Genomic DNA, 17,273 nt, shown 5'->3' with positions numbered 1-17,273 from the left:
TTCCTATCCCATCCCAGTCTGCACCCAGGAAACCCCTCCCTTCTTCCTCCTCTCTTTGGTGCCATAAGATCCCCCAGCTCAGCCTGTTTGGGTGCTGGGACCGGGTGGTGAGAGCAACCGGGTGGGCAAGAGTTCCTTTGTTTCAAAAGCCTGCCTGCAGGAAAGTAGGCCTTTTGTCTGCGAGCTCCCTGGCCAGCAAGGGGACCTGATCCTGTACCAGAAGATCCATAGGGGAGCATTCAGAGGAAGAGATAGTCAGACACCAATGCAAGAATTCCTCCAACAATCTGAAAAACAACATGAAAACTCCAGAACCCAGTGAACTTACAACAGGAGGACTTGAACACCCTAATCAATAAGAAGAAGAAAAAAATTGACTTTATAAAAGTGATAGAGTCCTTTAAACAAGAGGTGAAAAACTCCCTTAAAGAAATGGATGAGAAGAATAACAGAAAGTTTGAAGAAATGAGTAAATCAGTAAATGATATCCTAGGAAACCAAGGAAAAACAATCAAACAGATAATGGAAACAGTTCAAGACTTGAAAACTGAAATGGAGGCAAGGAAGAAAACACAAACCGAGGGCCAGCTGGATATGGAACATCTAGGTAAATGAACAGAGACTACAGAAACAAGCATAACCAACAGAATACAAGAGATAGAAGAAAGAATCTCAGATTCTGAAGATACCATAAAGAAAATAAACGCACTAATTAAAAAAAAAAACAAATTCAACAAATTCTCACCACAAAATATTCAGGAAATCTGGGACACAATAAAAAGACCAAACCAAAGTATAATAGGGGTAGATGAAGGAGAACAATTACACCTCAAAGGCCCAAAAATATATTCAATAAAATTATAGAAGAAAACTTTCCCAACCTAAAGAAAGATATTCCTATGAAGGTTCAAGAAGCATACAGAACACCAAATAGACTGGATAAAAAATAAATCCCCTCACCATATAATAATCAAAACACAAATCATACAGAATAAAGAAAGAATATTAAGAGCTGCAACAGAAAAAGGTCAAGTAACTTATAAAGGTAAACCTATCAGACTAATACCTGACTTCTCTATGGAAACCATGAAAGCCAGAAGGTCCTAGATAGATGTACTGCAGAAACTAAGAGACCATGGATGCAAGCCCAGACTACTATACCCAGCCAAGCTTTCTTTCACTATTAATGGAGAAAACAAAATATTCCAAGATAAAAACAAATTTAAACAATACGTAGCCACAAATCCAGGTTACAGAAAGTAATAAAAAGAAAATCACAAATCAAGGAGTCCAACAATGCCCACAATAACTCAGACATCTAATGACCCTTCACCAGCACAACTCAAATAAGGGAAATACAGAAACTCCACTACCAAAAATATAAATAAATAATAACCGGAGTTAACAACCACTGGTCATTGATATCACTTAATATCAATGGACTCAATTCATCTATAAAAAGGCACAGGCTAAGAGATTAGATATGAAAACAGGATTCAACATTCTGCTGCTTACAAGAAACACACCTCAGCCACAAAGACAGACATCTACTCAAAGTAAAGGGTTGAGAAAAGGTTTATCAAGCAAATGGACCTAAGAAACAAGCAGGTGTGGCCATACTGATTTCTAACAAAGTTGAATTCAAACTAAAATCAATCAGAAGACATGGCAAAGGATATTTTATACAAATAACAGGAACAATTCATCAGGATGAAGTCTCAATCCTGAATATATATGCCCCTAATATAAAAGCACCCATTTATGTAAAAGAAACATTACTAGAACTCAAGGCAGACATCAAACCACACACACAAATAGTAGGAGACTTCAACACTCCTCTCTCACCAATGGACAGGTCAATCAGACAGAAACCTAACAGAGAAATAAGAGAATTAATGGAGGTAATGAATCAAATGGACTTAACAGACATCTATAGAACATTCCACCCAAATAGGAAAGAATATACCTTCTTCTCTGCAGCTCATGGTACCTTCTTGAAAATTGACCAGATACTCGGTGACAAAGCAAACTTACACAGATACAAAAAAGTATTAGTAACCACCTGTGTCTTATCAGATCACCATGGAATAAAGTTAGATTTTAACAATAATTATACCCCCAGAAAACATACAAACTCTTGGAAGATGAACAGTCAACTACTGAACCACCCCTGGGTCAGGGAAGAAATAAAGAAAGAAATTAAAGTCTTCCTTGAATTCAAGAAAAAGAAAGTCACAACATACCAAGCCTATGGGACACTATGAAAGCAGTGCTAAGAGGAAAGTTCATAGCTCTAAGTAACCACATTAAAACAACAGAGAAAGCTCATATTAGAGACTTAACAGCACAGCTGAAAGTTCTAGAAAAAAAAAGGAGCAGACTCACGTAGGAGGAGTAGAAGATTGGAAATAATCAAGCTGAGGGCTGAAATCAACAAAATAGAAACACAGAAAACAATCCAAAGAATAAATGAAACAAAAAGCCAGTTCTTTGAGAAAGTCAACAATATTGACAAACCCCTATCCAAACTAATCAAAAGGCAGAGAGAGAGCATGTAAATTAACAAGATCAGGAATGAAAAGAGGGACATAACAACAGACACTGAGGAAATTCAGAGAATCATTAGGTTTACTACAAAAGCTTATATGCTACAAAGTAGCAAAATGTAAAAGATATGGACTTGTTTTTAGATAAGTACCATTTACCAAAATTAAATCAAGACCAGGAGAACAATTTAATTTTTTTTTTTTTTTTTTTTTTTAGGATTTTTGAGACAGGGTTTCTCCGTAGCTTTTTGGTTCCTGTCCTGGAACTAGCTCTTGTAGACCAGGCTGGCCTCGAACTCACAGAGATCCGCCTGTCTCTGCCTCCGGAGTGCGGGGATTAAAGGCGTGTACCACCACCGCCTGGCCAGGAGAATTATTTAAATAGACCTATAAGTAATGAGGAAAAAGAAGCTGTCACAAAAAAAAAATCCTTTCAACCAAAAAAGCCCAGGACCAGGTGGTTTTAATGCAGGACTTTATCAGAACTTCCAAGAGCAGATACCAATATTCCTTAATGTGTTTCACATAATAGAAACAGAAGAGTCATTGCCAAACTCTTTTTACGAAGCTACAGTCACCCTGATTCCAAAACCACACAAAGACCCAACCAAGAAAGAGAATTACAGACCAATCTCACTCTTGAACATCAGTGCAAAAATTCTCAATAAAATTCTGGCAAACAGAATCCAAGAACACATTTTAAAAAATTATCCATTACGATCAAGTAGGCTTCATCCCAGACATGCAGGGATGGTTCAACATATGAAAATCTATGAATGTAGTCCATCTTCTAAGTAAATTGAAAGAAAAAAACCATATGATCATTTCATTAGATGAGGAAAAAGCATTTGACAAAATTCAACACCCCTTTATGATAAAGGTTTTATAGAGGTTAGGGATACAAGGATCATACCTAAATATAATAAAAGCAATATACAGCAAGACAACAGCTAATATCAAATTAAATGGAGAGAAACTCAAACCCATTCCACTAAATTCAGGAACAAGACAAGGCTGTCCACTCTCACCATATCTATTCAACATAGTTCTTGAAGTTCTAGCAATAGCAATAAGACAACATCAGGAAAACAAGGAGATTCGAATCAGAAAAGAAGTCAAACTTTTGTTATTTGCAGATGATATGATAGTGTACATTAGTGACCCCCCAAACCTCTACCAAAGAACTCCTATAGCTAATAAATAACTTCAGTGAAGTGGCAGGCTACAAGATCAACTCAAAAAAATCAGTAGCCCTCCTATACACAAAGGATAGAGAAGCAGAGAGGGAATTTAGACAAAATTCACATTTTACAATAGTCACAAATAGCATAAAGTATCTTGGGATAACTCTAACCAAGGAGGTGAAAGATTTATTTGACAAGAACTTTAAGGCATTGTAGAAAGAAATTGAAAATAAAGAAAATGAAAAGACCTCCCATGCTCTTGGATGGGTAGTATCAACATAGTAAAAATGGCAATCCTACCAAAAGCAATCTACAAATTCAATGCAACCCCCATCAAAAACCCAACAAAATTCTTCACAGGCATTGAGAGAACAATAATCAACTTTATTAGGAAAAACCCAGGATAGCCAAAACAATCTTATACAATATAGGAACTTCTGGAGGCACTACCATCCCTGACCTCAAACTCTATTACAGAGCTACAGTAATGAAAACAGCTTGGGCCAGGCGGTGGTGGTGCACACCTTTAATCCCAGCACTCGGGAGGCAGAGGCAGGCAGATCTCTGTGAGTTCAAGACCAGCCTGGTCTACAAGAGCTAGTTCCAGGACAGGCTCCAAAACCACAGAGAAACCCTGTCTCGAAAAAAAAAAAGAAAAGAAAACAGCTTGGTATTGGCATAAAAACAGTGAAATCGACCAATGGAATCGAATAGAAGACCCAGATATTAACCCACAAATTTATGAACACCTGATTTTGACAAAGGAGCTATAAGTATACAATCGAAGAAAGAAAGCATCTTCAACAAATGGTGCTGGGAGACCTGGTTGTCAACATGTAGAAGAATGAAAATAGATCCATATCTATCACCATGCACAAAACTCAAGTCCAAATGGATTAAAGACCTCAATATCAATCTGAACACACTGAACCTGATAGAAGAGAAAGTGGGAAATAGTCTACAACATATGGGCACAGCAAACCACTTCCTATGTATAATCCCAGTAGCAGAGACAATAAGGGCAACATTTAATAAATGGAACCTCCTAAAACTGAAAAGCTTCTGTAAAGCAAAGGACACTGTCATTTTTTAAGACAAAAAGGCAACCAACTGACTGGGAGAAGATCTTCACCAACCCCTCAACAGACAAAGGTCTGATCTCCAAATATATAAAGAACTCAAGAAACTAGCCTTTAAAATGCTAATTAACCCAATTAAAAAATGGGGTACTCAAAAAGAAGAACATGGGATGTACTCACTCATAATTGGTTTCTAGCCATGGATAGGGGCCACTGAGTCTATAATTTGTGATCCTAAAGAAGCTAATCAAGAGGGTAAACCCAAGGAAAAACATATAGATATCCTCCCAGCTATGGGAAATAGACATGACTGATGGGCAAAAAATTGGAATCTTGGGGGTGGGGTGGGATGGGGATGAGGGGTGATGGGGAGAGAAAAGTGTGAAGGAGAGGATGAGGGGAACTGGGGGAATCGGGGTGATTGGGGATAAAGGAAGGTTGGATAGGGGAGCAGGGAAACTCATACCTTAGGTAAGGGAGCCACCTAAGGGGTGGCAAGAGACTTGAACTTGGAATGGCTACCAGAAGCCCAGGGCAATGTCCCCAGTTAGTTCATTGGGGCACCTGAGGATAGGGAACCCGAAATGAACCTATCCTATAATCATACTGATGAATATCTTGCATATCGCCATAGAACCTTCATCTAGCGATGGATGGAGATAGAGCCAGAGACCCACACGGGAGCACCGGACTGAGCTCCCAAGGTTATAATGAGGAGCAGAATGAGAGAGAACATGAACAAGGAAGTCAGGACCATGAGGGGTGCACCCAACCACTGAGACAGTGGGGCCGATCTATTGGGAGCTCACCAAGGTCAGCTGGACTGCTACTGAAAAAACATGGGATAAAACCGGACTCTCGGAATATAGGCGGACAATGAGAGCTGACGAGAGGCCAAGGAGAATGGCACGGGAACTTTCAACTGGCGATAGATCGAGAGAGAGACAGAGACCCAAATTGGAGCAACGGTCTGAGCTCTTAAGGTCCAAATGAGGAGCAGAAGGAGGGAGAACATGAGCAAGGAAATCAGGACCACGAGGCGTGCACCCACCCACTGTGACAGTGGAACTGATCTATTGGGAGCTCTTCAAGGCCAGCTGGACTGGGACTGAATAAGCATGGGTTGAAACTGGACTCTCTGAACATGGCGGACAATGAAGGCTGATGAGAAGCCAAGGACAATGGCACTAGGTTTCGATCCTAATACATGAACTGGCTTTGTGGGAGCTTAGCCTGTTTGGATGCTCACCTTCCTGGGCCTGGATGGAAGTGGGAGGACCTTGGTCCTCCTGTAGGGCAGGGAATTTGGACTGCTCTTCAGTATCGAGAGGGAGGGGGAATGGACTGGGGGGAGGAGAAGAGGAGTGGGGATGGGGGAGGGGAGTGGGGGGAGGGGGCAATGTGTGGGAGGAGGGGAGGGAAATGGGAAACGGGGAGCAGTTGGAAATTTTAATTAAAAAAGAATAAAAAAAAATGAAAAAAAATTTTAAAAAAATGGAAAAAAAAATGGGGTACTGATCTGAACACAGAATTCTGAACTGAAGAAGTTCAAATGGCCAAAAGACACTTAAGGTCATGCTCAATCTCCTTAGCAATCAGGGAAATGCAAATCAAAACAGCTCTGAGATACAATCTTACACCTGTTAGAATGGCTAAAATCAAAAACACCAATGATAGCCTTTGCTGGAGAGGTTGTGGAGTAAGCGGAACACTCATCCATTGCTGGTGGGAATACAAACTTGTACAACCACTTTGGAAATCAGAGTGCTGGTTTCTCAGGAAATTCGGGACCAACATACCCCAGGATCCAGCAATACCACTCTTGGGAATATACCAAAGAGATGCCCTATCATACTACAAAAGCATTTGTTCAACTATGTTCATAGCAGCATTATTTGTAATAGCCAGAACCTGGATACAACCTAGATGCCTCTCAATGGAAGAATGGATAAAGAAAGTGTGAAATATATACACATTAGAGTACTACTTAGAGGTAAAAAACAATGACATTTTGAATTTTGCATGCGAATGGATATAAATAGAGAGCACTATCCTGAGTGAGGTAACCCAGACCTAAAAAGATGAATGTGGTATGTACTCACTCATTAGTTGTTACAGTGTAAATGAAGGCAGACAGAAATTATAATAAAATATTCAACTTTAATAAAGGAAGGACTTTACAAGACCGAGGTTCCCGCGGAGAACAGGAAAACAGAAGAAGGGGAGGCGGGGAGCACACCCGCAATATTTATAAGTAAATAATATCGTCAGGGGACCCCGCCCTACAAGCAAGGTGATTGGCTGGGCTTCCACTACATCTCCCCCTTTTGTTTAAATAAGATAGAGCCAAACCAAATACAACTATATACAATAAGAACAAATAATAAATATACTAAACATTCTATTTCAAGGAGTCTAAATAATGTAGAGAGTAACTACAATTATCTAATCTTCAACTCCGTCAAAGATCTCAGAAGGGAAGTAATATTACTTAACAAATGAGAAATATCCAAAATGTGCAACAAATGACAGAGACAACTGACTATCTGGGCAATCACCCAAAGTCTCGTTTACAATTTTGAGTCAACTTTGGCTAAGGCCTAACATAACTGACATACCATTATTAAAAGCAAGAAACCTTTAAGAACTATCCTACCCTGTCTTGGCAAGATAAGACAATCCTGTTTCATCCACTTATGGATATTTTGTATCTTTGTCAGTAGTTGAGGTGGGCTTTTCTTAACCCAAAGGCCAGTTCTGCCAAGAAGACAAGCTCCCAGTGAAGTGTCTTTGGTGTTCAACGTTCTCTCGGGAGTAGAGCAGTGATGCCAGGAGTGTTTGTGTCTCGTTGGCATGGAATTCTAGGTTAGATTAAAGGCCATTTTCTACAGCTCTTTGAAGAGGTTGAAGATTATACTATCTATACTAAATATAATCTCTATGCATCTAAAAGACCTGATTATCCTATAAATAAAAATGATAAACATATAATTCTCAATACCTATCTAACTTGAAGACTAAGAGAATAAACAACTGTGCAATATATGAAGACAATGATCTCCAACTGTAAACAATATCATTACATACCAAATATAAACAATGTAATTATATAAATAATATCAGAGGTAGAAATGTACATTGTAATATGGTAAATGTATCAATACAATATAGACAGAGTTATAAGCATACTCTTATACAAAAAATAGAGGTAGAAGCACTCACATACAATATTCGATATATCAATATACAAGAATCAGTACCAATACAATTTTCTAAAAACAGCAATTCACAAATACAAATCTTCCCATCAAACCAGTTAATCCCCTTTTTTTGAAAGTACCCCTAATCCCATAAAATATCTCCCCCATCCCCTCAACCCTATACCAACCACTAAATGATGTCCCTAACCCTGAGGGCAAACTCTGTTGGGAGAGGGGACGTCGTCCTCTAAGATTGCTTCTAGCTGACATGGGGGCGATGTTCTTCTTAGGGGGTCCTGTGAAAGCAAATGATGGTAAAATTCCCAAATTAACCTTTGACCTAAGAAAATTGTAAGTAGCCTCTGAGTGTTTTGAGAAGGTCCAGCCAGAGTGTTGTCAATACTGTGCACCATTCGAAACTGTCTTGTGCAGATGGTACCAAAAAACAGGACTAATTTTAGCGCTAAAAAAATCATGACATCATAATAACCAGGTTGAGTTGATGTTGTGGGCCCCCATCTTCATCCTGGAAAATTTAAAGATTACTTTAGGAAAATTTGCTGCTCGTTATGGGAAATTTAAACATTAACTACAAAGACATATACTGACATATAAAGAATGACACAGATGTGAGGAAAGGCAAAGAAAGTTTATCAAGTATATAATTATTCTTATTTTGTCCCATTTCATGGCTAATGACCTGAGACAGAAACTCTGAGATATCTTTTATCAACAAGCTTGGAATTGAAGAGGGACTGAGCCATAGTCCAACTCCAAAACCAGCTCTACATATTTATATTTATAAAGAAATGTTTGGACTGCTCTTCAGTATCGAGAGGGAGGGGGAATGGTGTGGGGGGAGGAGAAGAAGAGTGGGGATAGGGGGAGGGGAGTGGGGGAGGGGACAATATTTGGGAGGAGGGGAGGGAAATGGGAAATGGGGAGCAGGTGGAAATTTTAACTAAAAAGAATAAAAAAAAGAAATGTTTAATAAGACATATAAATATATAAATATATAAAAATTAATACAGCACATGTTTAGTTTTATTGCTGATCCTTAATGGGTCATAACTAGTTTCCATCCATCAGTAATTAAATATTCAGGGTCCCTTAAATTCTTTGAAGATGAGTGTTTTCCTGTGGAGATAAGAAAAGAACCCTGCCTTCAACCTATCTGTATTTCTTACCATCAGTATGATCGCCATCCTTGTGAGTGAATTGTTATTTATCTTTTCCAAGTGGCTTCTCTTCTTCAAACCGAACATTTATTAATTTTGATGGTATCCACAATTTTTCCTCTCCTGTGGAGACAAGAGCAAAACCTCTTCGCCAACACAGCACATCTCCTGGCTTCCATTGTGAGGTTAGCACATCCTTGAAATAAATTGGTTGATTTAGTTCAGTAGACTTTTCCATTATCCAATGTCTTTCTGCAGCCAATGTTCCCTTCTCATTAGCGTTGAGAAAATTCAAGGTTAACAAAGCATTATGTAACCTATTTCTGGGGGTGTTTTCCACCCCTTTCTGTTTGTTTAACATATCCTTTATAGTTCAATTTGATCTTTCTATGATTGCTTGACCTGTAGGATTTATGGTATACCTGTAACATGCTTAATATTGTAATAATCAAAAAGCTGTTTCATTTTTCTAGAGACATAAGCAGGACCATTATCCATCTTTATTTGTGTAGGTATACCCATGATAGCTATAACTTCTAATAAATGAGTGATTACTGAATCAGCTTTTTCCAAGCTTAAAGCAGTAGCCCATTGAAAGCCTGAATAAGTGTCAATGGTGCGATGAACATATTTTAATTGCCAAGTTCTGCAAAGTGGAACACATCCATCTGCCAAATTTCATTCCTTTGAGTACCCTTTGGATTGGCCCCTGCAGGCAGTGGCATTTGGTTATAGAAAGAGCAAATAGGGCATTTCTTTACAATCTCCTTAGCTTGTTGCCAATAGAAAACTCTTTCTTTAAGCCTTTGCTATTAACATGATATTTTTTAAGAAATTCAGAGGCCTGTAGCACACTACCAATCAACAATTGATCAATTTCTGCATTACCTTGTGCTAGAGGACCTGGCAGACCCGTATGGGATTGGATGTGTGTTATATACATAGGGCAGAGCCTGTTTCTGATCATATCTTGTACCTGGATAAACAATGAGGTTAGTTCTGTATCATCAGGTATAAATTCAGCAGTTTCAATATGCAAAATAACTCTTTCTGCGTATTGTGAATCAGTAACTATATTAATAGGTTCTTTAAAATCCCTTAGCACCATAAGAATGGCATATAATTCTGCCTTCTGGACAGAACCATAAGGACTTTGTTCCACCTTACTCAAGTCTTCTGATTTGTAACCTGCCTTCCCTGATTTATTGGCATCAATATAAAATGTACAGGCTCCGATTATTGGAACATCACAGACAATTCGAGGAAGGATCCAAGAAGTTCCCTTTATGAAGTTAAGCCTCTTGCTTTTTGGATAGTTGTTATTAATGTCTCCCAAAAAAAATTAGCACAAGCTCTTTGCCATGGTTCATTATCTTCCCATAATTTCTTTAGTGAAAGGCACTATAATTCCTGCTGGGTCTATGCCTGCTAGTTGACGAAGTCTCAACTTGCCTTTTATAATTAATTCAGAGACTTTTTCCACATAAGTTTTCAGTTTCTTATTTGGTTTATGTGGTAAAAAGATCCATTCCAAGATAATATCATCTCTCTGCATCAAAATTCCTGTAGGAGAAATTTTTGATGGTAGTATGACGAGAATACAACCGAGCTCTGGATTCACCCTGTCCACATGTGCCTTTTGTAATTTTTCCTCAATCATTGTCAATTCCTTTTCTGCTTCAGTTGTTAATTCTCTGGAACTGTTCAAATCTCTATCCCCATCCAAGGTTTTGTTCAAATAAATTATTAGATCAGGTGCTATCCCAATAGCTGGTCATAGACTGGAAATGTCTCCTAACAGTCTTTGAAAGTCATTAAGAGTCCATAGCCGATCTCCCCTAATTTGTTCCTTTTGTGTCTTAATTTTTTACAAACCTATTTTATAACCTAAATAAGTAACAAAATCTCCCCTCTGAATCTTTTCAGGAGCAATCTGCAATCCCCATTTAGGTAAAACTATCTTTATTTCTTCAAACAGTCTTTCCAAGGTATCCATGTTTGAATCAGATCACAAAATGTCGTCCATGTAATGATAGACTATTGACTTGGGAAATTTCTTGTGTATTATTTGCAATGGTTGATTTACAAAATATTGGCTCAGGGAGGGGCTATTTAACATGCCCTGTGGGAGAACGGACCACTGGTATCTCCTCGAAGGTTGAGAGTTATTATAAGTAGGTACTGTGAAGGCAAACTTTTCTCTATCTTTTTCTTGTAAAGGTATAGTGAAGAAACAATCCTTTAAATCAATAGCTATGAGAGGCCATCCTTTTGGTAATGAAGAGGGCAAAGGAATTCCAGATTGCAGAGGGCCCATAGGTTGAATAACCTTGTTGATAGCCCTGAGATCTGTCACCATTCTCCATTTACCTGATTTTTCTTAACCACAAATACAGGAGAATTCCAAGGGCTGGTAGATTCTTCTATATGTCCAGCATCTAATTGCTCTTGTACCAGCTGTTCTAAAGCCTGTAACTTTTCCTCAGCTAAAGGCCATTGCTTTGTCCATATTGGTTTCTCAGTCAACCATTTTAGAGACAAGGCTGTTGGTATCTCTGAAGGGACATCAATTGCTTTGTGTTCTTGTACAGCCCGAATGGCCAGTTTTCTCCATTTGTAATATCTTTTAATATTATTCTTAGAAATATAGGCTCTAGTTTGGGTATTCCATTGCTGTAATAGGTCACGACCCCATAAATTCACTGCAATATTGGCTACATATGGCCTTAGCTTTCCTATTTGTCCTTCTAGCCCTATGCATTCAACCCATCTCATGCATTGCCTTACTCAAGATAGGGTTCCAATTCCCAGGAACTGAACATGTACATCCTGAAGAGGCCAATACGGATGCCAAGATTCTGGGGTAATGATACTTACATCCGCACCTGTGTCCAGCAGGCCAGTAATAAAAATGCCATTTACACACACTCTTAGCTTTGGTCTTTGATCACTTATAGAAGTTTGCCAAAACACACAGAACTCATCCTTCAGATCATTATTGCTTGTAACAGTAGGCATGGGGCTTCCTAATTGTCCTGACAAGGCACGTTCTCTGCAATAACTGGAAATGACTGAACCATATTCACCATGGGGGCCTGCGAGGCCCCCCCTTCGCGTTTTCCATCTGTAACAGGTGTCCTTGTCTATCTCTTGTAGACCTGCATTCATTCGTCCAATGTCTGCCTTTCCCACATCTTCTACATAAACCTGAAGGCTGAGTCCTCCTATTTCTGTTATTTCTAGAAGATGCATTATTATTATTTCTGGAAATCTGTTGTCTACAATTCCTTTTCATAAGACCCATTTTGCCACAATTAAAACATTTGGTATTCTGATGCCTTCTTTTACCATTGGAAATTGCTTTTTCTACCCATGCTTCAGTGCCATAGTCAAATGTATCAACATTCAGTGTATGCAAGACCCATTCTTCCAAGGGCACTGATCTGATGTTTAAAGGCCTCAAGATCTTTTTGCATTCCACATTTGCATTTTCATAAGCCAAAGACTCAATTATTATACGTCTTGCTTCTGGGTCAGATATCCCTATTTGTACAGCTTTAGTTAGTCTTTGTAAAAAGTCACTAAAGTGTTCTCTCTGACCCTGCTTAACTTTGACATATGATTCCATTCTCTGTTCTGGGTCTTAAACCCTGTCCCAAGCCCTTAAGGCTGCTGTAGTACAAATGGACAGGGTGTGTTCATCATAATTAGCTTGTTCCCTTGGGTCAGAAAAGAGCCCTTCACCTAGAATTTTATCTAGGGAAATCTCAGTTCCCTTCGCTCTTTCCTGCTGTTCTAAAAGTCTAGCCTCTTGCCTGAATAAGCATTTCCAATTCAAGTGCGGTCCACTCTCAAGTACTGCAGAAGCCAATTTAATCCAGTCAAAGGCGTGGCTTTGTTTGTTGCCGACCATGATTTTAGCATCTCTTTAACAAAGGGGGCATGCATCCCAAAATTCATAATAGCCTATTTAATTTCTTTGAGATCATTCATACGGACAGGCTCCCATGTATCTTCCTTGATGACCCTAGGGTTTCTGGAACCAATCACGTTCTCTGTTGTTATTACTGGAAGGGCAGGTAGAGCTTTAGGTAGAGCTTTGTGGGAACTATCCTGGAGAGATTTACTCACAGATGGAGTTAAAATTTGCCTTTCTACCCTTTGCTTCTCTTCATCAGAATTTAGAATTTTCTCAATTTTTTCAATTCTATTCACCATTGCCTTCTGCAAGGCCTGAATCTCCTGTCCAGAATTATGTTCCAAAGCCTTCATTGAGGATTCTAAGGTATGAAGTTTGTCCATTAGAGATAACATCTCATCTTTGGACATAATTTTCATGGCATGAATTGTGCCTTCTTGTATTGACAATCTGTCAGTCAATCTGTCATATCCTTTAGACAAAATCTGATTGTCACATTCAGCAGTTTTGATTCTCTCAGTTAATGTTTCACTTCCTACAGAAAGGGACTGAAGCTTACGATCCAAATCAGCTGTTCCCTCTTCCATAGTAATGAATTTCTCCTTAATATCAGACTGTACCTTTTCTAAATTTTGCTCAGTTGACCGAGTCATGTTAGACAAAGATCTGTTCTCTTCCTGGAGAACTTCAAACTGATTCTTGAGGAGATTGTTGTCAGTCTCAATTGTTTTTAAGCGTTCAAATCCTTAAGAATCCTGGATTCGTCTTGTAAAGACTTTATCATATTTTTATTATCAAACCATTTAGTACCAAGGAAAACTACGAATCCCAGAAAGATCCATAGATGTGGGGTGACAGACACCTCTTGTAAAATCTCCCACATGGTACAATCAAAAAGGCTGTTAAAGTCTTGAATGGTGACGTTTTCAGACACTTTCAATCAAATCTGTATTTATTTTTATTTATAAAAGAAATTTTTACCTGTAATGACAGTTTCCTGCCAGTAGATGGCAAAGTGCACCTGAGTCCACGTGGCTGGTAACTTGGTCCGTTGATCAAATAGATTGGGTCAATACTCAAAACCGAAAGTTAACTGTAAACAGCAGGGGGGGGGGCACTGCGAGGAAGCCCGGAAGAGCCAAGGCTGGACTCAGATAAGATAGGTGTGGATGGTTCCGCCTGAGGGGTTAAGAGTGGCTGCGGAAGCAGTCCCTTTGTCTTCGGGCGATTGCGATTGCGAGCTGCTCAGCCTTTGATGGCGGGAGCGACAGGCCAAGTCTGCTGTGCCTGAACGGGGAACCGCCCTGGTGCCGCAGAGCTGCAGGCGCCTGAGCTCTGCTTATTCAGGCAGCAGGGTTGCCCTCTTTCAGCCGTGGCTGTACTGCTGCAAACTCAGCCAAAACAGGCAGGGAGGGGTTAGCGCGCTGGGGCCCAAGTCACGTGTGTCCAGCGCTCTGTGCCTTCCCTGATCGCAGGCAATAAGCGCGGTGTTTACCATGGCAGTGGGGCAGCTGCTAGGCCAGCAGCCTGTGTAAGAGGCTCTGTTTGCTCGTGCGCACAGACCTGCAGGTAGCGCCGGTGCGGGCACCTGAACGTGCAACCGAAGGCAGCGAGCCACTGTGCTCTGGGAGACTCGCTGAAAGCTGAATTCAAACGTTCTCTCAAAAAGCCAAATCCGTGGCACCACGGGCCGCGCTCAGGGGCAGAGGCAAAAAAGCCCGACGTTGAATGCCAAGATGTTATGGCGTAAATGAATGGCAGACAGAAATTATAATAAAATATTCAGCTTTAATAAAGGAAGGACTTACAAGACCGAGGATCCCGTCGAGAAATTAAAACAGAAGAAGGGGAGACGGGGAGCACACCCACAATATTTATAAGTAAATAATATCGTCAGGGGACCCCGCCCTACAAGCAAGGTGATTGGCTGGGCTCCTCCTACAATTAGTGGATTCTAGCCATAAATAAAGGATATTGAGTCTATAATTTATGATCTTAGAAAAGCTAAATAGGAAGATATAACCCTCCAAAAAAAAAAAACCATGTAGTTATCCTCCTGTATAATGAAAGTATACAAGATTTCCAGGCAAAAAATTGAGAGTTTGGGGTTGGAGGTGGGACGGGGTTAAGGGGAGATGGGAAGAGAGAAGTGAGAAGGGGAGGATGGGGAGAGCTTGGGGGAATGGGACAGTTGGGATAGAGGAGGAGTGGATATGGGATCAGGGAAGTATATATCTTAATTAAGGGAGCCATTTGAGGGTTGGCAAGAGACTTGACTCTAGAGGGGTTCCCAGGTGTCCAAGGAGATGTCCCCAGCTTGTTCCTTGAGCAGCTGAGGAGAGGGCGCCTGAACTGGCCCTATACTATAGCCACACTGATGAATATCTTGCATATCACCATAGAACCTTCATCTGGTGTTGGATTAAGATAGAGACAGAGACCCACATGGGAGCACTAGACTGAGCTCCCAAGGTCCAAATGAGGAGCAGAAGGAGAGAGACCATGAGCTAGGAAGTTAGGGCCACAAGGGGTGCGCCCATCCACTGTGACAGTGGGGCCGATCTAATGGGAACTCACCAAGGCCAGCTGCACTGGGACTGATGGAACATGTGATCAAACGGGACTCTCTGAATGTGGCTGACATGGAGGGCTGACAGAGAAGAAAGAACAAAGACACTGGATTTTGATTCTACTCCATGTACTGGATTTGTAGGAACCTAGTCTGTTTGGGTCCTCAAATTCCTAGACCTGGATAGAGGAGGGAGGACATTGGACTTCCCACAGGGCAGGGAACCCTGACTGCTCTTTGGACTGGAGGGGGGAGGGGGAATGTGAGGAGGGGGAGGGAATGGGAGGAGGGCAGGAGGTGAAAATTTGTAGGAAGAAGAAAGAAGAAGGAGGAGGAGGAGAAGAAGGAGAAGAAGGAGAAGAAGGAGAAGAAGGAGAAGAAGGAGAAGAAGGAGAAGAAGGAGAAGAAGGAGAAGGAGAAGGAGAAGGAGAAGGAGAAGGAGAAGAAGAAGAAGAAGAAGAAGAAGAAGAAGAAGAAGAAGAAGAAGAAGAAGAAGAAGAAGAAGAAGAAGAAGAAGAAGAAGAAGAAGAAGAAGAAGAAGAAAAGTGAGCATCCAAACAGGCTAGGCTCCCACAAAGCCGATACATGCAGTAGGATCAAAACCCAGTATCATTGTCCTTGGCTTCTCAGCAGCCCTCATTGTCCATCATGTTCAGAGAGTCCGGTTTTATCCCATGCTTTTTCAGTCCCAGTCCAGCTGGCCTTGGTGAGCTCCCATTAGATCAGCCCCACCGTCTCAGTGGGTGGGTGCACCCCTTGCGGTCCTGACTTCCTTGCTCATGTTCTCCCTCCTTCTGCTCCTCATTTGGACCTTGGGAGCTCAGTCCAGTGCTCCTAGACCTGGATGGAGGGGGGAGGACCTTGGACTTCCCACAGGGCAGGGAACCCTGACTGCTCTTCGGACTGAAAAGGGAGGGGGAGGGGAGGAGGGTGGGGAGTGGGGGAAGGGGGAGGGAAAAGAGAGGCAGGCATCTGGCGATGGATCGAGGTAGAGACAGAGTCTCAATTTGGAGCAACGGTCTGAGCTCTTAAGGTCCAAATGAGGAGCAGAAGGAGGGAGAACATGAGCAAAAAATCAGGACCACGAGGGATGCACCCACCCACTGTGACAGTGGAACTGATTTATTGGGAGCCCACCAAGGCCAGCTGGTCTGGGACTGAATAAGCATGGGTTGATTCCGGACTCTCTGAGCATGGCGGACAATGAAGGCAGATGAGAAGCCAAGGACAATGGCACTAGGTTTCGATCCTAATACATGAACCGGCTTTGTGGGAGCTTAGCCTGTTTAGACGCTCACCTTCCTGGAAGTAGATAGAAGACCTTCGTCTTCCCGCAGGGCAGAGAATTTGGACTGCTCTTCAGTATCAAGAGGGAGGGGGGATGGTGTGGGGGGGAGGAGAAGAGGAGTGGGGATAGGGGGAGGGAAGTGGGGGGAGGGGGCAATATTTGGGAGGAGGGGAGGGAAATGGGAAACGGGGAGCAGGTGGAAATTTTAATTAAAAAAGAATAAAAAAAAATAGGAGTGCTAAAAAAAAGAAAAAGAAAGAAAGAAAGAAAAGATTCTGAAAACAAATTAGGAAAGAACAAACTCTACACA

The sequence above is a fragment of the Chionomys nivalis genome, chromosome 2 (genome assembly GCF_950005125.1).
Source record: "Chionomys nivalis chromosome 2, mChiNiv1.1, whole genome shotgun sequence".
Taxonomy (NCBI): Eukaryota; Metazoa; Chordata; class Mammalia; order Rodentia; family Cricetidae; genus Chionomys; species Chionomys nivalis.
The sequence above is the reverse complement of the archived record's forward strand: the minus strand, read 5'-3'. Positions refer to the sequence as shown.